This window comes from Cantharellus anzutake, assembly GCF_015039405.1.
Source record: "Cantharellus anzutake strain C23 chromosome Unknown EI90scaffold_14, whole genome shotgun sequence".
NCBI classification, from domain to species: domain Eukaryota; kingdom Fungi; phylum Basidiomycota; class Agaricomycetes; order Cantharellales; family Hydnaceae; genus Cantharellus; species Cantharellus anzutake.
This window is the reverse complement of record NW_024066964.1, coordinates 244,300-255,826: the sequence shown is the minus strand read 5'-3', so window position 1 is coordinate 255,826 and position 11,527 is coordinate 244,300.

Below are 11,527 nucleotides of genomic sequence, written 5' to 3'. Positions count from 1 at the left end.
ATCACGATGGATATTGCAGGTGGAATCCTCATGTATCAGGAGTGGTATTTTGAAGGTAGAATGAGCTGTGGCACCATCATGGAGAAGAATAGCAGCTACTCCAGATGAGGCAGTGCAAAACACAACTTGGCCACTGCCACGAACGGCCTTGGCAATGAGGTTGTAGAGGAAGGTCTTGCCTGTGCCTCCAGGACCATGGACGAAGTAGACACCTCCCCTTGCGTCCCTAACAGCTGCAACGATGGCATCGAATGCGATCCGCTGCTCAGCATTCAGCAATGGAAGTGCATGACGAACCTCCTGATGAAGTGCATGATGGTCATAGCGTCTGTGCTGAGCTAAGAGAGGATTGCCAATGATGTGATCCCAGTCAATCTGTGAATGGGGCATAGAAGGACAGGAGATGGCCATGTCTCTTCCAGCCTGACGCATCAACACTTCGATCAAGTGAAGGCCATAGTCATAGACCTCTTCCTGGGTTGGTGCTTCACGTAACCTCCTCAGAATAAGGATTCATTGGAGGTCATCACAGATACTGGAACGGAACTCATTCCAGAGGGCTTCAGGCTGAGAGGGATTGCAGTGGAGGAGGATGGAGGTGAAGAGTCGGCGAAGTGTCGATCCAGTTTGAAGGAGAGCTGCTTCTCTGAGGCAAAGGCGCCATTCACCATCATCCTCAAGCAGTCCACGGGCAAGACAGGCTTGGCGAAAGGTTGGATGGATGACACCATCAAAAGTCCTGAGACTCTCAAAGCCAGTGGCACCACGAACGACTGTAAGCAGCAGCCTAAGGTAGAAGCGTTCACCTGAAGCTGGTGCAGCTGCAAACATGCGGCCAATGGCAATGGCAGGTCGAGTACGTGGCTTCCAAACCTTGTCTCCCTTCATCCAGACAAAGTGCTGGGGAAACTCCTGATAGAGGAAGCGCCTTGCGTAACCTCGAATATGCCGGTTAGAATTGGCCTTTGATAGAAAAAATTAGTTGGTGTTGTATGTACCCAAAAATATTGCAAATCACTTACTGCAAAGTAGGCTGTGAGCTTTGTCTGCTGATTGCGCCTCAGAATCTCCTCAACATCATCTTCTTCACCAAACATGACATGCTGCATACCCTCCTCATGCACAGGGAGACGAACGATGTTGGGCTTGTGGACATGGAGCTCATACTCCATAAAGCGCCAGAATGCCTCACATGCACCAATCCACCGAGTGTCCAGGTAGACCTTGATTTCATCGTCCCGACCAAGCATGACAGTTACACGGTCTGGACCCTTTGCAAGGTACTTGTGGATGTACTTGGTTGCTTATATTGTGAGAAATTCAGCATTCACATATCAGTGATAGTTGGGTGGGGGATACTCACCTGCATACATGTTTGCACAGAACTCTACGTTGACGTGGCATCCCAAACGGAGCAAGAGATGGGGGTTGTAGGGGACGACATGCCTGTTGGTCAGCTGTTTGCCAGCCTTCTCGACTATCTTCCCATCATCCCGACGGCGATAGCATGGATAACCACCTTCATCCAAGGTTGTAGAATCTTGAAAGGGTTTGGGAAAACCTTTCTCACAATGTCCACCATCATCAAGGCAGCGGTTGCGATCACAGACATGGACCATGCACTGGACGACCAATGCATATAAGGCAGGCTCTGTCTGTGGATCAGGGATTTCAGCCCTAATAACGGCATCGATGTCATTACCATCCCTTGGCTGATGCTCATTTTGGACCCAAATGAGGATATGAGCATGGGGAAGGCCACGCTTCTGGAACTCGATGACATGGATACGTGCAATTGTCTTGCCAAAGAGAGGATCTTTGTCAAGATTTTTGAGGAATGCACGTAGCTTCTGATAGAAGACTCGACAAACGATGTCAGGTCTGTCAGAAGCTTTCTGGCCAGGTTCGAGAGCGGCTTGAACCTCTGGCCACTGGGGATTGGCTGTGACTGTGACAAAGTATGATGCAAAGCCAAAGAAGCGGGTGATGGCCATGGAATCTTGGAAGAGCTGGAGCATGTTGCGAACGCTGCCAGGATGGGAGGAAGGGAGGATGATTCGATGACCGACCTGAGCAGGGTCATTATTATTGCGAACAGCATCGATGAGACCTTGGTAGCATTCTGCACGAATGGTCCTCTGGTTTTCCCTGATCCAGTTGAGTCGCATCTGCTCATTTGCAGCCCAGTGATCGACCAAATACTGTAGGAATAAGTGGCCTACAATAACATGTGAGTGAAGTGATCATATATATATAGTTTAGAATTACATACCACCATGCAAAAGAAGGCTTGAGTCTGAGACCCACTGACCGTTCTGATTTTGGATCTCACGCTTGAACAGGCGATAGGCGTGGAATCGAGTGTGAGAGACTTTAGTGACCTTCCTCCGCACCACAGCGATGCCTGGTCCCTCATCCTCATCATCCTCATCATCATCATTGTTGCGCTCATCATCTTGACCTTCACCCTCATCAGCAGCTTGGGCATTGTGGAAAGGGATTCCAACATGCCAACCACACTCTCCATATGGAAAAAGAAGGACATAGTGGAGGGGAGTATAGGCAGGATGAGTCTCAGAAATGCGCTGAAGTGGGCCACCAACTCGATGTAAAATGATGTCACGGGTGTTGTCAGCATCTGTACCATCTCCAGGAATGATGGCTGCAATCTCATCCACGACAGGAGCATTATAGCGCCGTTGATCTTGCTGGATGTCAACATGGATGCGTAGAGGGAGGTCACGCCGATCAAGAGGGGTATCGCGCATTCGTTCATGCCCAGTTCTGTTTTACAATATATAAGTGCACTGTTTTCTTTGGATAAGAGCTTACTGCATGACTCACCTATATACTTGCACCCAAGGGTTATGCTCCACCATGAGATCATGCAGGTCAAGCATGAGCTGTGGGTCTTGGTCTGCATTCTGATCCACACGGAGCTGGTTCATCTGGCGTCTTGCTGCATCGTCCTGGGGATCATAGATGTAGAGTTGAGCATATCTTGGTTGTTCCCCTTGTTGTGGCAGCAGTGAGCCGATGCGATGGTACAACGTCCCATGGACTTGAAACGTGTATGGCCCAGCACCTGGGATTCGCTGGTTCATGCGATTCACAAAACCATCCTCGACTTTCATCCCACATGAGACAAATGCAAGTGCAGCATTATAGCGACGAATGTTTGTTCGAAACTCTCGGGCTTTGGTCTTGAATGCTTCCGATTCATTTTCAGAGTGAGAGTGCACAGTGAGGAGACGTTGGAGCAGTGGAGGTGGGGGACGTGGGTGAGGGAGTTGAACTTTTCCTTGCAGACAGCAAGACCCAAAACGTGGGTGATTGACTCGTGAATTTGCAAGTTTCTCCCTCTCCCAGTGCAAAGCGCCACATTGGGGGCAACGAACATTCATTCCACCGAGATTGTCTGATGCAGTATGTATATTTGGACCCTCTTGATATGGGAGCCAATACTGCTGGACGATCTGATGATCTGGATGAAGGGGTACTGGGTGACGAAGTGGGGAAGGAGGGAGATTGTGACCACGTGCATGTGGTGCTGGTGGAGGAGAGGGGAAGCGGCGGCCAAGTGATTGGGCACGGCTTGCGATACCACCTCTAGGACCCTGTTGTGGTCCATGCCCCCCTTGGCTTGGCAAAGATTGGCTACGAACATGGCCTGCTCGACCACGGGGCCTTCCACGGGGCCTTCCACGTGCATTGCGTTGTGGATGAGGGGGCAATTGATTGTATATTTGCAAGCGTTCAAGAGCTGCAGCATCTCCCTGATTTATGCGGTCTAACTCCTGTGCCCACCGATCATGTGGCAGTGGCTGAAGGGGCTGCTGGGGAGGAGCAGGAGCGCGCCATCCTGTTGGAGAATGGAGGCGGCGTTCATCACGGTTTTCTGAGCGGTGTGTACGTCGAAAAGTTTCAGGGCTTGGTGTTCATTGTATTCGTACTTCAGGCCGTGATTGTCTTTCATCAGCCCTAAAGTTTGGGCATGAAACACAGTTGATGATTGAGTTTAAGAGGGAATCTCACATTGTGATCGCAGTTTTGCAAGATTTTGCAAGATTTCCCCCAGAAGTGGCAACAGAGTGTTGAGTTGCTCAATATTGGGGATATCCCAAGCGCAAGATTGAGTGCTACAGTTAGCAGAGAGCCCAGAGAGTGTGTGAGGGAGAGGGAGAGAGAGAGATGTTGATCCGATCACCGATCAAAGTCACATGACTTGTTCCATTGAATTGAAAAGGTAGCAAAGTGGACAAATGCCATATATCTCGCTTGATACTGGACTAAATGTTTTGAAATTTTGCGAACTATCCCATATGGTATCAACGCAAGTACTCGGCATTTTTATATATTTTTAAGACATCTGTGAGGCGCTGGGAAGCGTTTTCCCACGCACAAATCATGCGCAGAGGTGACACTGTAGTCGTATCTCTGTCAGTTCTTATTCGTTTCTCTTCCGGTTTCTTTCAACGGGCGCGCATTAATGTCCTCTACAATTTGTATTATTACCTCAACTCGATATTAGGCGATTTTGAGGGTGCCAAGTGAAAATTAATCACATAATTTATTATATCTCGCTTGATACTGGGCCGAATGTCCTGAAATTTTGCGAACCATTTTATATAGTATTAGCGCAAGTACCTGGTATTTTTATATATTTTTGAAACATTTGTAGGGTGCTGGGGACCGTTTCCCACGCACAGATCAGCCGCGGAGCTGACACTGGATTGGTATCTCCCTCAGTTCGTGACCGTTTTCCGTCGGGGTTTTTTTAATGGGCTCAAATTAACTTTCTCTACATTTGGTATTGTTAGTGCATGTCGTGAATCAGCGTGTATGAGGAAGTAGCACGATCTTTCCACAAATAAACTATGTAGATCAGTATCTCTGTCAATTTTGATTCGTTTTTCGTCGGGTTTCTTTTAATGGGCCCGAACTAATTTTTTGGTCATTTTCTATTATTGGTGCAAGTCGCGAATGAGCGTTCATGAGGCAGTGGGATGGTTTTTCACAATTTTTCACAAAAAAAAGCATATACATTCGTATCTCTGTCAATTATCATTCGTTTTTCACCGTCTTTTTTCTTACATACTTGTAACAACGCCCTTATTATCTTATATTATTGGCGTCAATCGCGAATGAGGGTCTATGAGGCAGTAGATCGGATTTTCACATTTTTTCACACACAAAAGACATGTACATGCATATCTCTGTCAAATCTCATTCGTTTTTCGTCGGGTTTTTTTTAATGAGCTTCTATTAGCTTCCTCTGTATTTTGTATTATTGGTACATATCGTCAAACATTCTGTATGAGGCCGTGGAGACTGTTTCCCACGCACACACTTCGCGCTGGGATGGGCCACCACTCGTATCTCCCTCAGTTTTCAACCGTTTTTCATGGGGTCTTTTGCACTGGAATCGCTCAAACGTCCCCTCCATCTTTTATTATTACACCAAGATAGGTCATCTAGTACAATTGTTAACATTGAAACAGGTCCCACGGCTCAGAGAACTGCATTGCTTACGTTAATTAAACTGAATTGACCCATTCAAAAACTGAATAGAACAATATATTCAACCTGACTTTATTATATATTATTATTATTATTTACGACTATTATGACCTATTTATCTACCTATTTTATCTATTTATCTATCTATCTATCTATTTCATCTATTTTACATGCCAAAGTCACATGGGAACAAAAAAGAATTGCTCCCATGGGGGGGTGTAAACCAGTTTTGAGTGGGGGTATTAGTACTTTTTTGCATATGTCTGTGCGCGAAAAAAGTTGTGGGAGGTTACACTCAATTGCTCACGTGAATTTCCTCAAACTAAACATATACACGTGATTTTTCACATAAACCTATCATATCTCTCTCAGTTCTCATCCGTTTCTCCTCAGGTTTTTTCGATGGGCGTGTCTCGATGTCCTCTACATGTTGTATTATTAGTTCAACCCATTGTTCCGCGATCCAGAGGAGATGATGACGATTTTACTCATTTCCCATGCACAAACTGTATGGTAATCTATTATATCTCGCTGAATATTGCATCAAATGTTCTATAGTTTTGCGTCCTATTTTATATATTATTAACGCAAAGATTTCATATTTTTTCATATTTCTTTTTGACATCCATGAGGCGCTGGAAGACGTTTCCCACGCACAGACCATGCGCAGAGCAGACACTGCATTTGTATCTCTGTCAGTTCTTATTCGTTTCTTCTCAAATTTGGTTTAACGGGCGTGTGTTAATGCCCTCTACAATGTGTATTATTACCCCAACTTGATATTTCGCGATCTTGAGGGTGCCAAGTGAAATTCAATGGAATAATTTACCATATCTCGCTTTATACTGGACCAAATGTCCTGAGATTTTGTGAACCATTTCATATAGTATAAACAAAAGTACTTGGTATTTTTACATACTTTTAAAACATCTGTAAGATGCTGGGGACCGTTTCCCACGCACAGATTATCCACGGAGCTGACACTGGATTGGTATCTCCGTCAGTTCTTGACCGTTTTCCGTCGGGTCTTTTGCAGTGGACCCGTACCAACCCCACTTCTATTTGTTATTGTTGGTAAAAGTCGTGAATCAGCGTGTATGAGGAAGTAGAACGATTTTTCCACAAATATACCATGTACATTAGTATCTCTGTCAATTCTCATTCGTTTTTCGTCGGATTTCTTTTAATGGGCCCGTACTAACCCCATGGTAATTTGATATTATTAGTGCAAGTCGCTAATGAGCGTTCATGAGGCGGTAGGACGATTTTTCATATTTTTTGACAAAAAAAGAATGCACATTCGTACCTCGGTCAATTCTCACTCGTTTTTCGTCGTTCCTTTTCGGACATACTTGTATCAACGCCCTTGTTCTTTTATATTATTGGTGCACATTGCGAATGAGGGTGTATGAGGCGGTGGGACGTTTTTTCACATTTTTTTACACAAAAAGCATATACATTAGTATCTCTGTCAAATTCCATTTGTTTTTCGTCGGGTTTTTTTAATGAGCTTGTATTAACGGCCCCTCCATTCCATATTATTGCCGCACATTGTCAAACAGCCTGTATGAGGCGTGGACACTGTTTCCCACGCACACAACTTGCGCTGGGATGGGCCACACCCCATATCTCTCTCAGTTTTCAACCGTTTTGCATGAGGTTTTTTGCAATGGGTTCATGCCAACGTCCTCTCCATTTGTTATTATTGCCTCACTACAGGTCATCCAGTGCAATGGCAAGATGCCACCAACAGGCTTGAGCGCAGGAAAAGCTTATATAATTAACTCTCAAACAATACATTCAACCTCACTTAAGTATATAAGTATATATTATATGTCCTGAAAGCACTATAGTTCCTGAATTTTTTTTTGATTTTTTCCCTAAATTTTTTTTTTTTTCAACTTTTTAGAGACCAAAATTTTCCTCCCACTGCTCCTGGCACATTGCATACTCCTCACCACTCCCAGCTGCTCCTGAACCCCCTCCCAGGAGAACACTATTGGCTCCAGGAGTGCCCAATCTGCTGTTTTGCCTCCCACATGCTCCAGCCACTCTTGATGCTCCAGAGCATAATGGACTTTTGCTGATGTATGTCTGCCAGAAGTGGCCAAACAGGCCAAAGTTGTTAGAACTGGGCAAGGGTGGACGATTCTGGAGGGGAACTGGAGACTTAGCAAGGAGGGACCTTGGCCTCAGTGACTCATGCGGAGCACTGTGCCATTGCTGTTTGTCCATTAGGTCCTTATTGCTGTTTTCAAAATTCCTGGCAAACTCCATAATTCAAAAAATCATGCTTCAGAGTTTGCACCATTACTCGACAAGTTCTGAACCAAACTTTATGATTAAATCTGCATTGGAAAGCGCCAAAGTAGGGAAATCTATCCATGTATGTTACATAGAGTCTTTTGGACATATCTCAAATGCAACAAATTCAAAAATACAGACCAGCAGAGCAAGCAGAGAGCATTTTTTTGGTCTACATGTTATCTGTACACCCATACCAAGCTTTTGACATAAATTATGGTTGAAATGAGCCTCCAGTTGGGCAGAATTCTGCCCTTCTGTTCTCGCTCATGGGTTTGAGTCTATTGGCCATGGGAATCAAGGCTCAAACCGTGGGAAATTGTGCCTCAAGATTGGAGAGGGCAGAATTCTGCCAAACTGGAGGCTCGTTTCAGCCTGTAACTTATGTCAAAAGCTTGGTATGAGTGTACAGATAACATGTAGACCAAAAAAATGCTCTCTGCTTGCCCTGCTGGTCTGTATTTTTGAATTTGTTGCATTTGAGACATGTCCAAAATACTCTATGTAACATACATGGATAGATTTCCCTACTTCGGCGCTTTCCAACACAGATTTAATTATAAAGTTTGGTTCAGAACTCGCTGAGTAATGGTGCAAACTTTGAAGCATGATTTTTTGAATTACGGAGTTTGCCAGGAATTTTGAAAATGGCAATAATTTCAGAGGCAGTGAGCAGGAAGTCTCTAGGGGGCATTTCAGGTCGATTTTAGACTGAAGGTCCAAAACGAGTATGTACAAGTGCCTGTATATAAGAGGGAGACAATAGCACAAGGAAAACAAAGGGGGTCCGAATCGGAACAAAGGCATCCAAATCGGAACAAAGGGATGACAGAAGCGGAGTGGCACCAAAAGGCCATAGGTTAGAACCTGTGGTACATCTGAAAGGAGATAGGGAGGGCAAAGCCCAGAGGGGCAGGAAGATGAGGTGAAGTGGGGATGATGACTAACTGGCTAGAATGGGGAGAAGCAGCAGTCCAAATAAGGGTGAGGGGAAAGTGCGAAAGATACATTACAATCGGCGAAAGTACCAAGTATGATCCATGGAGCTCGGAGGTTGTGGAGCTTACAGAGGTTGCAGAGGTGGGGTTGAAAGTCCGAGGAATGTTGGCAATGGTGTTTACATAGTATGAGGTCACCAATGCAATGGACTTAAGCCGAGGTGGAGTCAAAGTCCGAGGTCAGAACTATGATGGAATCTCGGAGTGAAGGCACGAGCAGTGTCTGGGTACAGGGTATGGGACAGTGGCAGAAGGTTGTAACTTGGCAGAGGTTTGGCGGAAGAGGGTCAGATGGAGGAGAGAGAAGAGAGGAGTGGGGAGAGTGGAGGAGAGGAATGGAGGAGAGGAATGGTGTTAGGTCTGAAGGTGAGTATCGGAGCAGACGGAAGTAGGGTAGGAGAGTGATGGAAGGGTGGAGGTGTCATGAGGAGTAAGAGGAGGAGGGTGGCAAGAGGAGTGATGTTTGGTCCGAGATGAGTATTGGAATGGATGGAGATAGGGTAGGACTCCAGAGGTGACGAGGATGAGGGTCTGGGAGTCAATTTGGGATTGGGTATTTACAGATATGACAAAAGTGCCCAAAGCAAAATAAACCAGGTCCCTCCAATTCAATTTCAGGGCTAAACTCAATGGCTCCAAGCACAATTCCCACAGTTGTATGGCTCAAAACAATTAAGTTTGGTCCTGAAATTGAATTGGAGGGACCTGGTTTATTTCACTTTGGGCAGTTTGGTCACTTCTGGTGGATATGTCCACCAGAAGTGGCCAAACTGAATGTGGACCATTTGCTGATGGGAGCCACATCACATCTATGTGGTGATCGCAAATGGTTTGTCAACTATTGCTCACTCATGGCATATCCATACAACCTGACCCTGATCTGGACTCCTAGAACTCCCCAACCAACTCCAGAGTCCCACACCTTCCTTTCCCTTGCTGTACTGGCACAACCAACAACCAGCTGGGTTGGGAGTGTGCCAAAAATTTTGTTCAGACATTCTGACCAGCATGGCTGTGTGATGTGTGCATCAGCAAATCTTGCACACAGGTAGTTCATGGTTGCTAGGGTTTTGACAGGTCCCTACGACCCAAAACCTTGAGAATCTGCCAACCAGTTCTACAGGGTACCCTAACTGAATTAAAATTGAATTAGATCTGATTCACATTTTGAAGATCTGTGTAAGGGAGATAGGCCATGTACTTGCAGCCCTCCCTAATTCATTCTGTATTTATGTCAGAGACTGGGATATTTGTCAGAGTTGGACAAACTGTCAGAGTTGGAAGTACTGTCAGAAGATGGATGGAAGGCAGATTGGGTTCTGTCTGAGTTGAGGTTGGAGGTGATGCAGAGGTCTGTTGGAGCGCACGCACGGATATGCAGGCGGAAATATGCGGCACGTCCGGAAGCGCTGTTCAAGGTTAGCAGAGTGGGATCGTGGCCTCAGCGACTCAGGTGGAGCGCTGTGCCCTGAGCTTGACGTTTGGGGGAGATCCTGTATTTACAAACTGACACTTACAGCGGACTTCAAACAAGACTTGCAGGCGGAGCAGACCTGTAGGAGGAGCACGGACTCTGCGAGCATGGACTCAGAGGGGGGGGGGAGCCCCCTTTGCAGAAGGAGGGACTCAGACCAGACAGGGGGGGTACTCTAGTTGATTTCAGACTGAGGTCCCTGAAAGTATTTACAAGGTATAAGTAGGTAAGAGAAATCAAAAGAGGGACCAGTCGGTCTGGTGCAAAAATAAGCGGAAATGAGCAGGGACTTGTCAAACTAAACCAAGGACAAGAACCTGGGAAATGGGAGGCAAGGAATGAATCAAGTCAAAGCGGATCAAGTACCAATATTGACAGATTAAATGAATGAATAGGAAAGTGCAATAGCACATGGATCAAATGCCAATATTGGGGTGAACATAATAGGCACTCGGCAAGGAATGAATGTTATGTTGCCAAGTGACAAAAATGGCCAGAGGACAAAAGTGGAGGTCAGTGTGCGGTGCGGATACAAGTCTGCAAATAAGCGGGGTCAGTGCAGCGCTGACACAAGTCCACAAACAGAGGTTGATCTGTCAGCACTGTCACACAAGGACAGCATGAAGGCCAACAGAGGTACAGAGGGGAGTGGGAGTGTTGACCTGACCAGAGGTGTCAAGGGCAACCAGAAGTGGCCAGAGGGTGCAGAGATGGGCAGAGGGCATGGAGGCGGAATGCACGGAAGTGGGGCATGGCTGTGACCACATAGCAGGAAGCAATGAGTGTGGTTCAGATGGAGACAAGGCTGGCATAGGAACTGGAGGGACTGAATGCCGGGAGCGCCAAGGGCTCGGGAACTGGAGGTAAGGTCAGAATGCTGGCAGGGTCTAGGTTCTGATTGTTGGCCAAGTCTCATGCAATAAGGCAGGGGGCCAGACATTGGGTTAGGGGCTGGTTAGGATGGGTTTCGGGTTGGCAGATTCACCTATCAGCATTGGTTCGCCGCTGACAGAGCCCCAGGTTTTGTCGGTCGTGACAATTTATCATGTCAGGTTTGTACCCAACATGATAGTTCATTTTCTCATTGTACCATGCAGTCCCAAGCCGCATTAATCACATGTATTTACAATCTTGTATATAACCTACATGAGTGGGGATAAAGGAGGAAAAGCCTTTACTCCCCCATTGATAATATAGCTACATACAGCATATATCTGATGGACTGGGAGTG